This window comes from Pteropus medius, unplaced genomic scaffold (genome assembly GCF_902729225.1).
Source record: "Pteropus medius unplaced genomic scaffold, Ma_sr-lr_union100, whole genome shotgun sequence".
In the NCBI taxonomy this organism is placed as follows: domain Eukaryota; kingdom Metazoa; phylum Chordata; class Mammalia; order Chiroptera; family Pteropodidae; genus Pteropus; species Pteropus medius.
In genome coordinates, this window is record NW_024352786.1 from 3,060,491 (window position 1) to 3,076,643 (window position 16,153).

Here is a 16,153-nt window from a genome sequence, read left to right on the forward strand (position 1 = left end):
CAAATGAAGACAAGATTTTTAGAAGTTAAATGACTTGCTCAAGTTCACACAATTATTCAATAATTGAGATAGGATTTATCCACAGGATTCTAATTCCAAGTCGACCCATGATACTAACGTTAAAAAGAGTTCTTAGTCAAACAGATCTAATTTAAAATGCCTCCTCTGCCACTCAATAGACATATGACTCTGAACAAAATAAATAATGTATTTAAGTCACAGTTTACACTTCTCTAAAAAAAGGCAATATGATTATTAGCTTTGCAGGGGTGTTTAGGGATTAAATAAAATAGCATTAATGAAAATGTCTAACAGTTTTTCCAGCACTTGTTGGCACTTGATAAACAACATTGTGCTGGATATCTTTTATTTGTTTCTCACATCTACTCTCCATTCATCTGCTCTAAAGCCTGGGAGCCTGAAATCCCTTTAAAAAAATATCAATGCTTGAGTTAGGCTAATATTGGGAAACCTAAAGCGACAGAGGGAGACAGGTAAGTGAACTGGGATATTTATTTTATTCTCTTGTTTCTCTTTCTGGAACTATCATGATCCTTAAAGGAGCTTTTTATAAAGACTTATTCCTCTGTTTCAGTGTAAGGAAAGAAAACTTTTCCTTTCTTCGCTTCTAGGTTCTTTGGCTGATCAAATATCCAAATTGACATAAGACAGATTAATTAGAGGAAAACAAACATAATTATGTATGTACAGGAGCCCCACAAAGTCACAAGAGGCTTCCAGATAGTTAAGCAATTGAGGCTTAAATGCTGTCCTGAGCTAAGTACAAGAAGGTAAGGTCTGGGAATTTAAAGAGAAGGGAGACGATTCACAGGAAGATGAAAAGAGCAAATGTCTGATAAATGTTTTTCAGGCCACACATTAATAATGAGATACAGAGATAACTTTGAGCAAACAGACTCTGGTGGGCTCCCCCTAGTTTACCATAGCTAGTCAATACTCTTTGTAGTTATCTCTAGTGAGAATTCTTTTTCAGAGCCAGGTCTTCTCTATATTATTCTTTTAGGCAGTTAAAGTAGGAGATGGAAAACTCTTCTTGAGTCTTTTGGGACTTGATTGACTTCAGCTCAAAGTAATCCACATGCCAAAGTAATCCATATTTCTGGTTAAAGTTTGCTATCATTTTGGGGAGGCTCTTTCTGAACCCTTTCATCAGTAACCTCTTACAAATTTCTTGGTGCCCAGGGTTCCTACATTATCCCTGTCGGTTTCCATTTATATAATCCACTCATTTGTAATTAGACCCTTTGTAAATAAATTTCTTTGAGTTCTGATTTGAGCCTTCCATCTGTTTCCTGTTGGGTTCACAACTGACATATTTTTTTTGTTTATTATACATTTATTCCATTTTAAAAAGTTTTGAATAAACTTACGTCTTGAAAATTAATTTAATATTCAGATTCTTTACTTGTAAATTAGGGGTGATAACAATCCTAGTTCCAAGAATTATCACGATGACCAAAAGCAATATGTGTGAAATATGTTTCTTAGTAGAAAAAATAGAATAATTTTATCTTTTTAGTGGATCTAACATATTATGTCTTCATAAAAATTTAATTCATAAAAAGATACACATATGTCACTATATATACATATATATTTATACATGCACATATTTATACATACATGTAAGTACATATGTACGTACATACCTATCTATCCAACTAATGAGAGAGAGAGAGCAAGCAAGAGAGGGTTCCTTGCAGAATGTTTTTGTTAACTTAAAAATAAAAAGCTGAAGTAAGAGGCAACAAACATTTATTTGAGATCAAAAAGAATTGAAATTTTAGGAAACACTGATTCAGGCGGAAATCCAAATAGTGTTCTGATTATGAGGTGAAGGCAAGGGATATTTATGAGAAAGGGAAGGAAAATAATTACATAAATAGAAGGAAAGAATTTCTATTGGTGCTAATAAGCCAAGGAAGGAATTTCTCTAGGTGCAAATAAGCTAAGTTATTCCCAAGCTATACATGATGGTGGTAATTTTAGAGAATGTCCTTAACTTTCAGTTCTTGGTCAGGATGTCTGCTTTCCCTTTAGCTTTACAAACAATTATTTGGAATAATATGTTGGTTTGGTCCAGTCCAAATGTTATTTGCCTGTTTCAAACTTTCCAAAAGTTTGAGGAATAAGATGCGCAAAGCAGTTCCTCTAGGATGGCAGGCTGCAACTCCATTTTGAAGTGACTTCATTTATATCATTTTTCACATTCTAAAAATTATCTTTAGTTAAATCGTTTATTGTGGTAGTTAACTTTGAAAATTAGTCATGACTTTTATTCTTAACCAAATGAGAAAAACAAATAAATACAAGAAAATTATATTATTCCTTGATCCTTATTTCAATATGAAGTCCTGGAAAAGGCTGATAATTTATTTTTGAAAAATAAATTAGATTAACGTCTTGAGCTACCACTAACATTATACGAAGGTAATTGCACATTTTTGCTTTTTATTCGATATTATAAGATTATCAGTTCATCATTTATTATTAAAATGTGCTGAATAACTATTATTATGACACATTAGAAGTACGTTCCTTGTGTTCGTTTATTTGAAGAAACATCCAATCAATTGCCATTTCCGGTTAAAGTTTGCTATCATTTGTAGGAGACGAGTGCCCTCTTTTGGTTCTGTGATAAAACCTTTGATCAAACAATGCTCTCTCTAGATGATTCATTTTCCCTTTATATTCTAATTAGTTTCCCTTTGAGGTCAGAGGTATTTAATGAAATTACGTACATTTTACTCTATTTTATCCCTTGCCACAGCAGCATTATAGATAACCATTACTTTTAAACAATTTCCACTTCTTATTCTCAATCTTGTTAGCCTTTCTCTAAGGGCACAGTACAAAATGTTGTTTCTTTAATGTTTTTATTGCTTGGGTTAGGGAAACATGTTTCAAGTATCGGATCCTAAGCAAGAATGCAATGTTTTCTTTCCATTAATTTGATAGGAAGAAAAGGAAGGATGGCAAAGGAGGGAAAGTTGCTAAATTTGGCAATTCAAGGTAGTTTTAATTACTTGGAGGATATAATAGAAGGTTACTAAGAACACGCCTTCTCCCAATTACACACACACACACACGCACACAGACACCCATCAGATGCCTAAAAATACTTAATTATTTTTGAGCAGTGATTTCTTCACCTGTTTTATTCAGTACATTCTTTGTCATGGTAATCCTGAGTGCACTCCCTCAGTTGTCACTTAAAGGAAACAAACAAATAAACAAACACAAACTAAGGGTAAACAAAAATATAGACTGTGAGAGAATAATATTTAAAAATATAAGAAAGTATTTTACTTTTCTTATCATTTTTAGAATCACTGTGGATATTTCCTCAGTCTTTTGCAGTTGATCAACAGTCAGAATCACCAGTTTTGACCTGATCGGAATATGCTGTCAAAACATTGCCAGCTAGGAGGTAAGAAGTACAACTTTAGCAATATATCTTAATTAATTAATTTTTTATGGTGACATTGGTTAACGAAATCCAATAAGTTTCAGCTGTATGCTTTAACAGAAAGGCATATATATATTTACATTATGAGTTCACCTTTCATAGTTAGATTTAACAAGGAAATATCATTTATTTTCTGACTTGACCTGCTAATTAAACATTAAAATAAAGTGAGGCTCGCCTGTAGAATGTATGTGTTCAAAAGATATCTTTCTGTGGGGGTCAAATATGTGGTGACAGAAAGATATCTTTTGAACACATGAATTCTATATGGGAGGGTCACTTTATTTGAATGTTTAATTAGCAGGTTGAGACAGAAAATAAATGACATTTCCATGTTTTGCTCTTAGAACCCAGTAGAATTATGTTACAATTCAGAATAGAAAATGTTATCATACAAAGGTAGAGTAGAGTTTCTTACCCAACAGAATTATCCACTACAGCAGTCAAAACCATCAAATGGTGGTTCGTTTCTACTTTTCTCTTTGCTTGTATAAAGAAAACGTTAGAGCTAGCTGATGTTCTGAGATGCCTGGGTAAAGGCAATATCGATGAAATTATTAAATATTAATTTATTCTCTCAGATTAGAAAATTGAGATGATTATCATGATAACTCAGATCTAAAGGGAGGAGGGCTTTTTGGAAACAGAACAAAGATTACCTTGTTTTAGTTCTACTGTAAACCAGGATTGTAGATGAATATTGTTTTCTTCATTTTCTTTAGCAGAAAAGTATTGGTAAAGTCACTATATATGAAATGAGAATTCACTTGGCTTTGTGCCTTTTAATATTTTAATTAATCATTTAAGATAAAGAAGTCCTGAATTGCTTAAGCTTAAAAAAAAATTGGCTATGAAAGTTAGAAATGAGAGCAGCAATAGATGGCACTAGAAGATCATAAGTCTCTGAGGCAAACCCGTGATTTTCCTCTTTTTCATTTCCTCCTTCAATCTCCATAATACATGTGACAGGAGGGCTGTCAGAGTTGGAAGGGGTGGGGGGATAGAGAGAAAAATCACAGCTGCGGTGGTGGGAAACTAATTTCCTTGCCTGTGTTCTCTGGAAGGAATCCTGGAATGTGTTGGGGGGAAAATCAAGCGACCAATTTACTACAGAGATTCCACTCAAGCCACATTCACTGTCCCATTTAGTCTGAATCAAAAATAGATAAAGGAAGTTCCCCCCTGACTTTCATCAGGGGGTGTCTGCTGTTTCATTTGCCGCACCTGATAATTGAGGTTTTGCTGTTTAGAGAAAGCTCAAAGAATGTATTTGTCATTAAGATAATATTACATTTTTTCCCTACAGACAACTCATAATCTCTTAAGAGTATACATTTTTCTACCTTTTTCTCAACAAACCTGACACAAAGACATGAAAACATTTTATTTCTTTCTTTAAACCTGAAATAGAGTCTATTCTACGGCAACAAATTTATTTTCTTTTTAAAAAAATTTTATTTTGTAAACGCTTTAAGACTGTGGTGTGTCTGCAGGAAGCTGAGCAACCCCATGCCACCATTCACCCTGAACAGTTGCAGTTTCAAAGCTCATTCCAGCCCTGCTTTTTCCCACAGCTCTCCTAATCTTTCACGTGACCATGAAGACTTACTGCCTTGATATCTAACAGAAGATGTTTCTGACATTTTTTCAAGGCTATAAAAACTATGTCCAGGTCTAAGAGTGGGAATGATATGTGGACATTTGGAGCAAATCAGTGGTTATCGTTTCTCCTTCCATCTAGCTACTAAGAAGGGTCTTAAAAAAAATCTCGGCATTCTGTAAAAATATACTCAAAGAAGTATTGCACTTCCAAAACTGTATTCTCAACAGTAAGAAATTTTAAAAAAATTGAGTTCTGAAAATAGTTATTGAATCCATTATCAGATACTATATTTTATGTTTAATATCTCAGAGAAATAGTATAGAATATTTCAGCTTTATTTTCTCACCAATAGGATTTATTTTTCTCTTATTTTATTTTTTCTCCTCCTTTATTCACGACCAAGAGCAGAACTGACCTATATAAATGTAGAATTTGGTCACACATGTGATGTTAAATAATTTTTATTGCTAGGAATCATCATGGATCATTATCACAGTAATCAAAAATGTGAACTGAAAGCATTTTCTCTTTGTTTTCTTATTCCCTTCACTGTACTTCCCTCCCTTCCTTCCACTCTTTTCTTTCTTTTTTCATTTCCTCCCTCCATCTTTCTTTCTCTCTTTACTTCTCATGTATAGTCCATGAGCATTTTTAAATTCTTATTTTGTTCTTGAAGATTTTGCCACCCATTGTTTCTTCCAAATTCTCTAGTTGTATCTATTTATTGACTTAACAAAGGAGAGTGATCTTAAACACACACACACACACACACACACACACACACACACACACACACACATTGCAGAAGAGAGAGAAGTGTAAGTGGGAGCGGGGAGAGAGACAAAAAGACAGAGAGATAGACAGAGACAGAGAAAGTACTCCATGATTGAGAGAAGACAAAGAAGTTAGAATGTTTTCTATTTTCCAAGTTGGTCAGTTCAAGAACAAGTATATTAAGGATGGTATTATAATAAAATATTGTGATTGACATAGACTCTCCTTAGCACATTAAGTGCAATTAATTATGAATCAATCTATTATGAAATTGAGTGATACTAAAAACTTGATTTGAACTATCATTCCTGTGTTAATTTTAATAGTCAGCCTCTGGTATTTCATTGTGCACAGCAATGTTACTTGAGATTGTCTCCATAGGTGGATGCAGGGACTAGATTTCTTATTGAGAACTTTTCTAGTCTAATGACTATGGAATTTAAAGTATTAGACCTCAGTTTTTCATGTAATAGAATTAAATGGACAGTAGGCTAGGTAGAGTTTGAACTAATAGCTGTAGAAAAAGTGAGCTATCTAGAAGGAGTGTAGACATTAGGCTACTCCTCTAGGAATGAAGAAGGAAGTGTATGATAATCCCTTTCCTTGTCTATAATTAAATTTTGACACTTTTTTCCTCCCAGGTTACTTTAGGAAAATCATGTTATTTATTTATTTTGTTTAGCAGTACCTGAGGCTTCTTATTAACATTTAGTAAATCCCAGAGACAACTTTTCCTTGCATTCAAGCTATCACAGATTTCTACCAAAAATATCTTATACATTAAACTTCTCTTAGAGTTCAAGTCTTCCCATCTATGATCATTATAATAAAAAATGCCACCTAGTCACTAGTTTTTTAAAATATACATTTTATATGAAACAGATAATAAAACAGTGTGCACTTTATTTAAAAACATGCAAGTGCTGATAAAAAATATATATCATTGCAGCTGTGATTCCACATCAAACCTTAGCAGTAAAAATTGGGCATTTATTTTTCACATCATTTGCCAGGCCTGGCTGAAGAGGACACCAACCTACACCAGAGCCTCAGAGGAAGAAGTGTTTCCTAATGTCAAGAACGAGAGCCCTGGTGGAAAGGAGTCAGCTGGCAGGCTCCCCCTGCTCCCCGCAGAGCGTATGAATGGCAAGGGACTATGGAGGGCATCTCTGTTGTGTCTGCTCTGTGCACCTCCTATGCCACTAGTGGTGATACATGATCAGCACCCAAATCCTTATGCTGTTATCCTTCGTTATCTTCAAGGATTAACACTGAAGCAAATTAAGCCATTTATTAGTTTGTGTGCTATTTGTATGTTCCTTTAAAATATTTAATTCATGAAAACAAGGGCTGTCTCACTCAATTCTTTATCTAGCACCTATATTTGTCACAAGCTGATAAATATTTGTTGAATTAATAAATATAAGTGATTCGCCAAAACACTCATTGTTTTTTCAACACCTTTACTTTTTACTTCTAAATCTTTGAGACACTTGGCTCAACTCGCCATTGCAGTTTACACGGATCTCCATGTTACTGTGATCACAGCTATCATGCTTGATACTGGAAACCAATCTACATGGTTTGTTTTAAAAGTGAACTCTTTTCTCTATTATTCCCAAATTAACCGGAAACCCTAGGAAAGTATAAAATGATATGACAATAAATATTTTATGTTCTCTTGTTACAAAAATAATTCCCAGTGTACTTTATGAAGCTGTCAAAACTAGTATTTTGAAAATGATCTTATTTACATTTCATAATAAAAAAATGTCACTTAAGTTGTTGTACATATTTACATACAGTGAAGTGTAAAAAAGCATTATTAGTGCTTTTATAACTATTTCTATACTTATTGTCGGGAGACATTCTCTCCATGGGTCTCTCATATTTCTGATGTCCAGAAATGTGAGAGATATTTTCAAGGATATTTTCAAGGTGATTTCTATAGTAAATAGCCTTAGATGATAGATCAGAGGGCAGGGTTTGTCTTTCACTGTCTGGAGCAGAGGGCAGGGTTTTTTGTCCACTTGGTATAACAAAAATATCTCCCTTTGGACAGAGATTGGGCAGATTTTCTTGCAGCCTATTATTAAACACTGAGGTTTCATAAATTCAGGATTTCTCAGCTGTGACACAAATCCACTGAGTGCACAAGAGGCACCTGGTCTGCTCTGCATCACCCCTGTGGGAACTGAGGGGCCAGAGACCATGGTGCAAACATGGACTTCATGCTGCTTACTGTTCCACGAGTAATAAAGTCCTTTTTCTTTGACCTGATAGTCTCATGTCTTCTGCCAACATCTATGAAAATGTGGTAGGCTAACTTGTTTGCTTATGTAAAGTAACATCTCAAATCCATTGTAGTTCTCAACAATTATTTTTAATATCAACTTTCAGTCCCTGCTTGCTAATGAACTATTGATAGCCTTAACTGGAGTTATAGTCATTGATTCATTCTGTATGCCTCTTGGCATGTTTCATGCCATTCTTGCCTTATCCAAATCTGTACATGGCTGTCTAGCTTCAGAGACCTCTTTAATCACTGCTTTTAATGTTTAAAATAGTTTAAAAATGCTTTCTTTCTGCCTAAGTATATATGACATATGATAACATTCCTTTATGAGGATGGTGATGCTGACTTAAATGACTTTTTTATTGTTATAAAAGTTCTCTCATCTATAAGATTCTATAAACTCTGTCTTATAGTATATAGTTCATCTGATGTTAATATAATCACTTCAGATTTTTTTAGGGTTACTGTTTGCATCATATATCACATACTGTACTTTTACTATTATAACTAAATTCAAGTCTTACAAGTAGCATATTGTTGTGATTGACACAACATCTTATAAAGTAGAGCAATCTCTGCCTTTAATTTGGAATGATCAATTCATTCAATTTTGATATAGTTGATTCTACACTTACCATTTCAGAGGTTTTTTTATATTTATCATTGTTTTTTTTCTTCTTCTTGTCTTTTGATGAATAGCATTGCATTGTTATTGTATTTACTTTAGTCAATTGTTTATTCTAAATTACAAAATAAAAGAGAATAACTTATTTATTCACAAATTTCCACTTTTGATGTTCTTTATTCCTTTGGTAAATTCCTTTATTCTTTTTGGTTTTCATATAGTGTCAGTTTTCTTCAGAATGAAGAACATCCTTTAACATTTCTTGGGTGTAAATCTCTGCCAAGCATTCTTTCATCTTTGTTTATCTGAAATATAGATATTTTGTCTTTCTATGTGAAGGATATTTTCACTGAATATACAATTCTTCATTGATGTTTTTCTTTAATGGTTTATACAAATATTTTTATTTTTATCTCACTCGAATTGTCTCTAATGAGAAATTAGTGGTCATTCTTATTATTTTTGTTTTTATATGTGCCATCTTTCATATTTTTAATATAATATTGTTTTCTGTAGCTTTTTCTTAAAATTAAATTTATTGAGGTTACATTGGTTAGTGAAATTATGTAGGTTTCAAGTATACAATTCTATTGTGTGCTCACCATCCAAAGTCAAAAGTTTCCTGTAGCTTTGATTTTAGGTAATTTAACTGATTTATTTTGGTTTGTTTGTTTTTAACTTCCTTTTAGTTGACACCTAGATGTCTAATTTTTAGAAAAATTTAGAAAATTCTGTGCTACTTTTACACTTTTGAAAATATGTAAAAAATATTTGCAAAATTCTCAGCCATCTTCAAATATTATTTATTTTACTCCACTCACTTCTGAGATCACATACACACAGAATAGGACACCACATTTAGAGAAGTGTGGCTCTACCACTTATCAGCTATGTAGCCTTAATCAAACTATTTGACTATATTTACCTCAGTTTTCTCATCTACAAAATGGGTAAAGTAACAAAACCTACTTAAACATACTTAAAATTGAAATTTTATTTAACATACTCGTATAATTATTACTATGGCCCAATAGGTAATAAAAGTTTTTATAGGTATTTACTCTAATCTTCATAACAGCCCAATAGGTTAAATACTGCTGTTATAATACCATTTAATAACTGAGGGAACTTATCCAAAGCCATACCAGTAGCACATGGCAGACATATGATTTAAACTTAGGCATTCTGGCTTCAGAAGCCAGGCTCTTGATTACCATACCATGTTGCCTGTTGAATGAATTAAACATGTGAAACACTTTGAACAATGCTTATTAAATTGATAGTACAAAATACATTTCATTATTAAAATTTGTATATCTTAAATTTACTTTTGTACCCACCATATTTATGTGAAGGCTATCTAAATATCAGGGCCAATTGGAATGTATAGGATTTGAATAATTTTAGAGAAAGAATTTATGTAATCTAGCAAAATATTTCCTCAGTGCCCTTGATCATCAGGCTGTAAGGAGGGCAAGCATGAATTGCCTTCATGGATGTGTGCCTTGTCAAAGGCCAGCTGGATGTGTGGAACTTCTTTGATTGATAGCCATGGACAGTCAGTGCACTACTATATTTAGCTGAAAGTTGGTAAAAAAGAATGCCGTCTAGAGTAGACATCCAAGGGATCAGGATCTCATTAGGATATTTTAAAGTAAAAAATGATTCTTCAAGAGCCCAGTGCAAGACAATGAATAAAAGCAGGAGAAAGTTATATTTACAAGTTATTTTTCTATTTCTATTTCTCAATGGTATCTTTTTTTTCCTTTAAAAATATTTTGTCAAATAGAAATTCATTTGGGTTAAATGGAAATAAATAAGCAATTTTAGTACAAAGTATTTGTGGAGAAGAGAAAACTCTGTTAAGAGGGCTGAGTTGGGTAAAAGTTGATTTTAAATATGATTATATTGTCCTCAATTCCTTTTTCTTATCTAGAGAGGTAGGGATTTGGCATTTTGAAGATTTGCAATAAACATGTGAACCCTTTGTAAGTAATTTGTTTTTATGATGATCTTTCACTTATGCTGAATGTCCGCACCACTAAAGTTATGTGCATTTAAATTTGCTCTTTGTCCTTACAAATACTTGTGTACTTAATAACTTTATGCTTTTCATAAGGAATGCTTTGTTATTTTGTCTGTGAGCAAAACAAAGCTCAAAATCTATCAGTATCGATGTCAGCATGGTGTTGTAAGTGGTCCTAGTATTTATTCGAGAGTTTAAACTTTTAATTTCAAAGCTTGCACTACATTTGGTTCTTTCTATATCTTCATTTTCAGAATTTTCAGTTTCTCCATTTTTAAAATGAGAGAACTTTGATTAAAAGATCTTCAGGTTCTTTCAGTAAAGTGATTTCACGTCATGTCTGGCATTCTTTGCCATTTAGATTATCATCACATCGAGGTTACATATTGTATCTTCCACATCTATTTTTTTAAATTCCTCTATATCATGAGCCTTAACAGATAATTGTTTAAATAATCAATACTGAATTATTTTAGCATATGACTATGGAAAATCTTATGGAATAATAGGATGAGAACTTTAGATTTATTTCATGTTTAGTTTTCTAGCAATCTATATGCCATTCATCTTATTGATATTAGAAGTTAAAGACTTATCAGAGATATTATAAGCTTAATACACGATGGCTTTTGTTTGGGAAACATTCAGACGTATTTTTTAAGCACTTTTAAAATTCTGGTCATGTTTCTTTTTCCTGTGTTATCACTTAAAGGAATAAGTATCTTCTAACAATAATCTGTAAAGTAGTATATAAAAAGAAATAAAAAGGCAATTTTCAGAAATTCATTAGATTTTATTTTAATTTTTCACATTCTGCAAAAATTTCCAAACTTATGAGTCTAAAAAGTTAGATCATATTTTTTTGATTAAAAAATGAAGAAACAAACAATACCCCACAAATATCTGTTATAATAAAACTTTTCAAAAAGTCAGCATCATTCTGTTTTAATCTAAATCTTGCCCTCATTTTAATTAATTATTAATTAATTAAAAAATACACTTACAAATTTATTGTAAAACAATTATTAACAGATGATTATGTATAAGATTCTCACTCTTTTGAGTCATTACCAGTGTATAAATATTGTGAAAACTACAATGTATGGTCTATGTCTCCTGGTTGTTTACATCTGCTGGAGGTATGGAGTTAATGCAATTTTTAATCTGCTCATTCCTCTCTCAATTCTCCCTCTGGTTAAAGATTTACCTTCCTGATTGCAAGGGTAAACTAATGATTAAGGCTAAATTAGTGGCACAGATGACATGATACAATAAATAGAGATCCCTAAAAATTTCACACACACACACACACACACACACACACACACACACACACAAAACTATTAGATCTGATAAATTAATTCAGTAAAGTAGCAGGATACAAAATTAATATTCAGAAATCAGTTGCATATTTATACACCAATAATAAACTATCAGAAAGAGGAATTAAGAAAACTATCCCATTTCAATTGCATCAAAAAATATCTAGAAATAAATTTAACCAAAGAGGTAAAAGACTTATACTTGGAAAACTATAAGACATTGAAGAAAGAAACTGAAGATACAAATAAATGGAAGCATATACTGTGCTCATGGATAGGAAGAATTAACATTGTTAAAATGTCCATACTACCCAAAGCAATCTGCAAATTCGATACAATCCTTATCGAAATATCAAGGACATTTTTCATAGAACTAGAACAAATAATCTTAAAAAATTTATGGAACCATAAAAGACCCCAAATAGTCAAAACAATCTTGAGAAAGAATGAAGTTGTAGGTATCATGCTACCTGATATCGAACTATACTACAAGGCTATAGTAATCAAAGCAGCATGATACTGGAATAAAAACAGACACATAGATCAGAATAGAGAACCCAGAAATAAATCTTCACTTATATGGTCAATTCATCTTGCAAAAGAATTAAACTGGACCATATTCTTATACAATATAGAAAGATAAACTCGAAATAGATTAAAGGCTTAAATTAAGACCTGAAGCCATAAAACTCCTAGAAAAAATCATGGGCAGTAAACTCTTCGATATCACTCTTAGTAATGTTTTTTGGATATGTCTCCTCAGGTTAGGTAAATAAAAGAAAAATAAACAAATGAAACTACATCAAACTAAAGATTTTTACATAGCAAAGGAAACCAACAAAACAAAAAGACGACCTAGTGAATGGGAGAAGATATTTGTCAATGATAGATTCAATAAAGGGTTAATATTCAAAATATATAAAAAACTCACACAACTTAACACCAAAAAACCCAAACAATCCAATTAAAAAAATGAGCAGAAGACCTGAATGGAAATTTCTCCAAATAGGACATACTGATGGTAAATAGACATATGAAAAGAGGCTGAATGTCACTAATCATCAGGGAAATGCAAATTAAAGCCTCGATAAGATATTACTTCAAATCTGTCAGAATAATTATCATTAATAAATCAATAAATAACAAGCGTTGGCAAGGATGTGGAGAAAAGAGGACCCCTACTATACTGTTGATGGGATTGTAAATTAGTGTAGCCACTATGGAAAACAGTATGAAGTTTCCTCGACAATGAAAAATAAAACTACCATATGATGCAGCAATTCCATTTCTGGGTATTTATCCAAAGAAATCCAAAACATTAATCTGAAAAGACATATGCCCCTCTATGTTCATTGCAGCATTATTTATAATAGCCAAGATATGGAAACAAACCTAAGTGTCTATCAACAGACAAATGGATAAAGAAAAGGTGGTTTATGGTTTGGCTATAAAAAAGAATAAAATCTTACCATTTGCGACAACATAGATGGACCTTTAGGGCATTATGCTAAGTGAAATAAGTCAGGCAGAGAATGACAACATATAATTTCACTTACATATAAAATCTAAAAAACAAAATAAATGAACAAACAGAAAAGTAACAAACTCATAGATACAGAGAATATTTTGATGGTTGCCAGATGGGAGTGGGGTTAGGGGTATAGGTGAAAAAGGTGAAGGGATTAAGAAATACAAATTGTCAGTTATAAAGATAGTCATGGGATGTGAAGTACAGCATACAGAAGGATAAACCACCTCTTCTTTATCCATTTGTCTATTGATAGACACTCAGGTGGCTTTCATACCTTGGCTATTGTAGATAATGCTGCAATGAACGTAGGGGTGCGGATGTCTTTTTAGATTAGTGTTTTAGATTTCTTAGGATAAATACCCAGAAATGGAATTGCTGGGTGATATGGTAGTTTTATTTTTAATTTTTGAGGAAATTCCATAGTTTTCTATAGTGGCTATGGAATATTATAGTCAATATTATCGTAATAACTATGTATGGTGTCAGGTGGGTACTGAACTTATTGAGGTGATCATTTCTCAAGTAATGTAAATTTCTAATAACTATGTTGTACCCTTGAAATTAATATAAAAGTAATAATGTATATCAACTTTAATTTTCACAAGAGTAAAAAAAAAAGCAACCCCCCCCAAGTTGTTTAACATCCTTCTCCCCGCAAAAAAGAGACTAAGCTAATGATATCTCATCCATCAATATTTGCTTCAAGAGTGAGTACATGACCAAGGCAATCTAATATGACTCATTCCCTACATTATTTATAATGAGAACTAGTGGAGAAGACCTTTTTCTCTCTGGTTATGGAGACATATGGAATAAATTCAAATGTTTCCTTTGGTCAAGTTCCCTGCTCTATGAAAAACTTGGTCCTCAATGAAATCCCACATTCAAACTTAAGAGTTAGCTGGACAGAAGCTATATAGCATTTGAGTCCCTGGTTCTCATTTTGAAAATGTCATTTTCCCTTCTATTCATCATTATTTCAGTTATCAATTGATTTGTTTAAATTAAATCAATATAGGATTCTGTCACTTGCAACCCAAAAATCTGACCAATGAAAACAAATACAAACATGAATGCATTACAAGAAAAATAGAAAGTGCATCTTGGATTCTCAAGCACAGTTATATACATGTGTAGAAATGTAGAGTTTCTTTTTTTTCTCATTGAAGCCATTTTCTTTTTAATTCTCCCCATATCAACAACACATACATTCACACCTTTTTGATATTAATATTTCAAATATGACATAAAGTTATAGTATCGATAATTAATATTGCATAGTAGTTTGATATTTTTGCAAATTTTTCAAAAATTTAGGAAATATATCTTGACCTTCATATTTTCTTTTACTACATTCTTTTTTGACTTTTATTCGTGTCTTCATTTATTAATATTTCTACCAAAGGGATATGACACTGAAAAGAGGTGCAACTCTAATTTGGCCCCTTCGTGACTTACTACAAGCTCCAGTAAAAAATTTGAAGCTTAAAAATACTGAACATAATATATGTGACAATATATGTATTTCTATTTTTCATGTAACTGATTACAATTTGAAATTGAATATGGGCCGAAATTTAGGATTATGGATTGTAATGGCAGATGTTCCTACTCCCAAGATGTTCAATGCTTTTGTAGTAGAATGTATGAGTTTGCTAAGGATGCTATAACAAAATACTACAGACTAGGTGAGTTAAACAATAGAAATTTATTTTCTCAAGAGTTCTGGAAGCTAGAATTCTGCAATCAAGATATCAGCAGGGATATTTGTTCTAGCTTGGCTTCTAGGTGGCCATCTTCTTCCTGTGTCTTTCTGTAGTCTTTTCTCTGTGTCTGTCTGTATTCCAATCTCCTCTTATAAAGACACCAGTCATATTGGATTAAGGCCCACTCTAATGGCCTCATCTAAGCTTAATTATCACTTTAAATATCTTATCTCCAAATTGTTACATTCTGTGGTATTGGGGGCTATGATTCTACCTGTAACATAGCATAACAGATTCAAATCTCGGATCAAATGTCTCCTTATCAGAAAGTCACCTTCACTGGATTTTCTTCTTTCTTTTTTTCCTCAGGAGAGGCAACCCTTGGTTGACCTCACAGATTGCAAGGACCTTGTCAGTTTACAATCCATTATTTATTTTTATTTTTATTTTTTTACGCCTACAGCACCTGATCTTTTTAGGTGGTTTCCCATTCAAGTACTAACCAGGCCTTACCCTGCTTAGCTTCTGAGATCAAATGGGATTGGGCTTGTTCAGGGTAGCATGGCCGTAGACTTGATTTTCTATTAGAGCATCCTGTTTTAATTTCCTCAAAGAACTGTAATTGTCTTGTGTATTTATCGGACTGCTTGTTCATTTTGTCTCTTACAAGAGTATAGAGACTCTGTGGGACTGGTCAACAGCTGTACATCCAGCACCTAGATTAGTGATGGCATATAGCAAGCATTCAGTAAATAATTATCAAAATAGGTACAATCACTA

General features: G+C 32.5%; 1 pseudogene; it reads right to left on the minus strand.

The window, feature by feature from the left end:
* Positions 1–15,827: 15,827 nt before the first annotated feature.
* Positions 15,828–15,946, minus strand: LOC120591272 (uncharacterized; annotated as a pseudogene).
* Between the last annotated feature and the right edge of the window lie 207 nt (positions 15,947–16,153).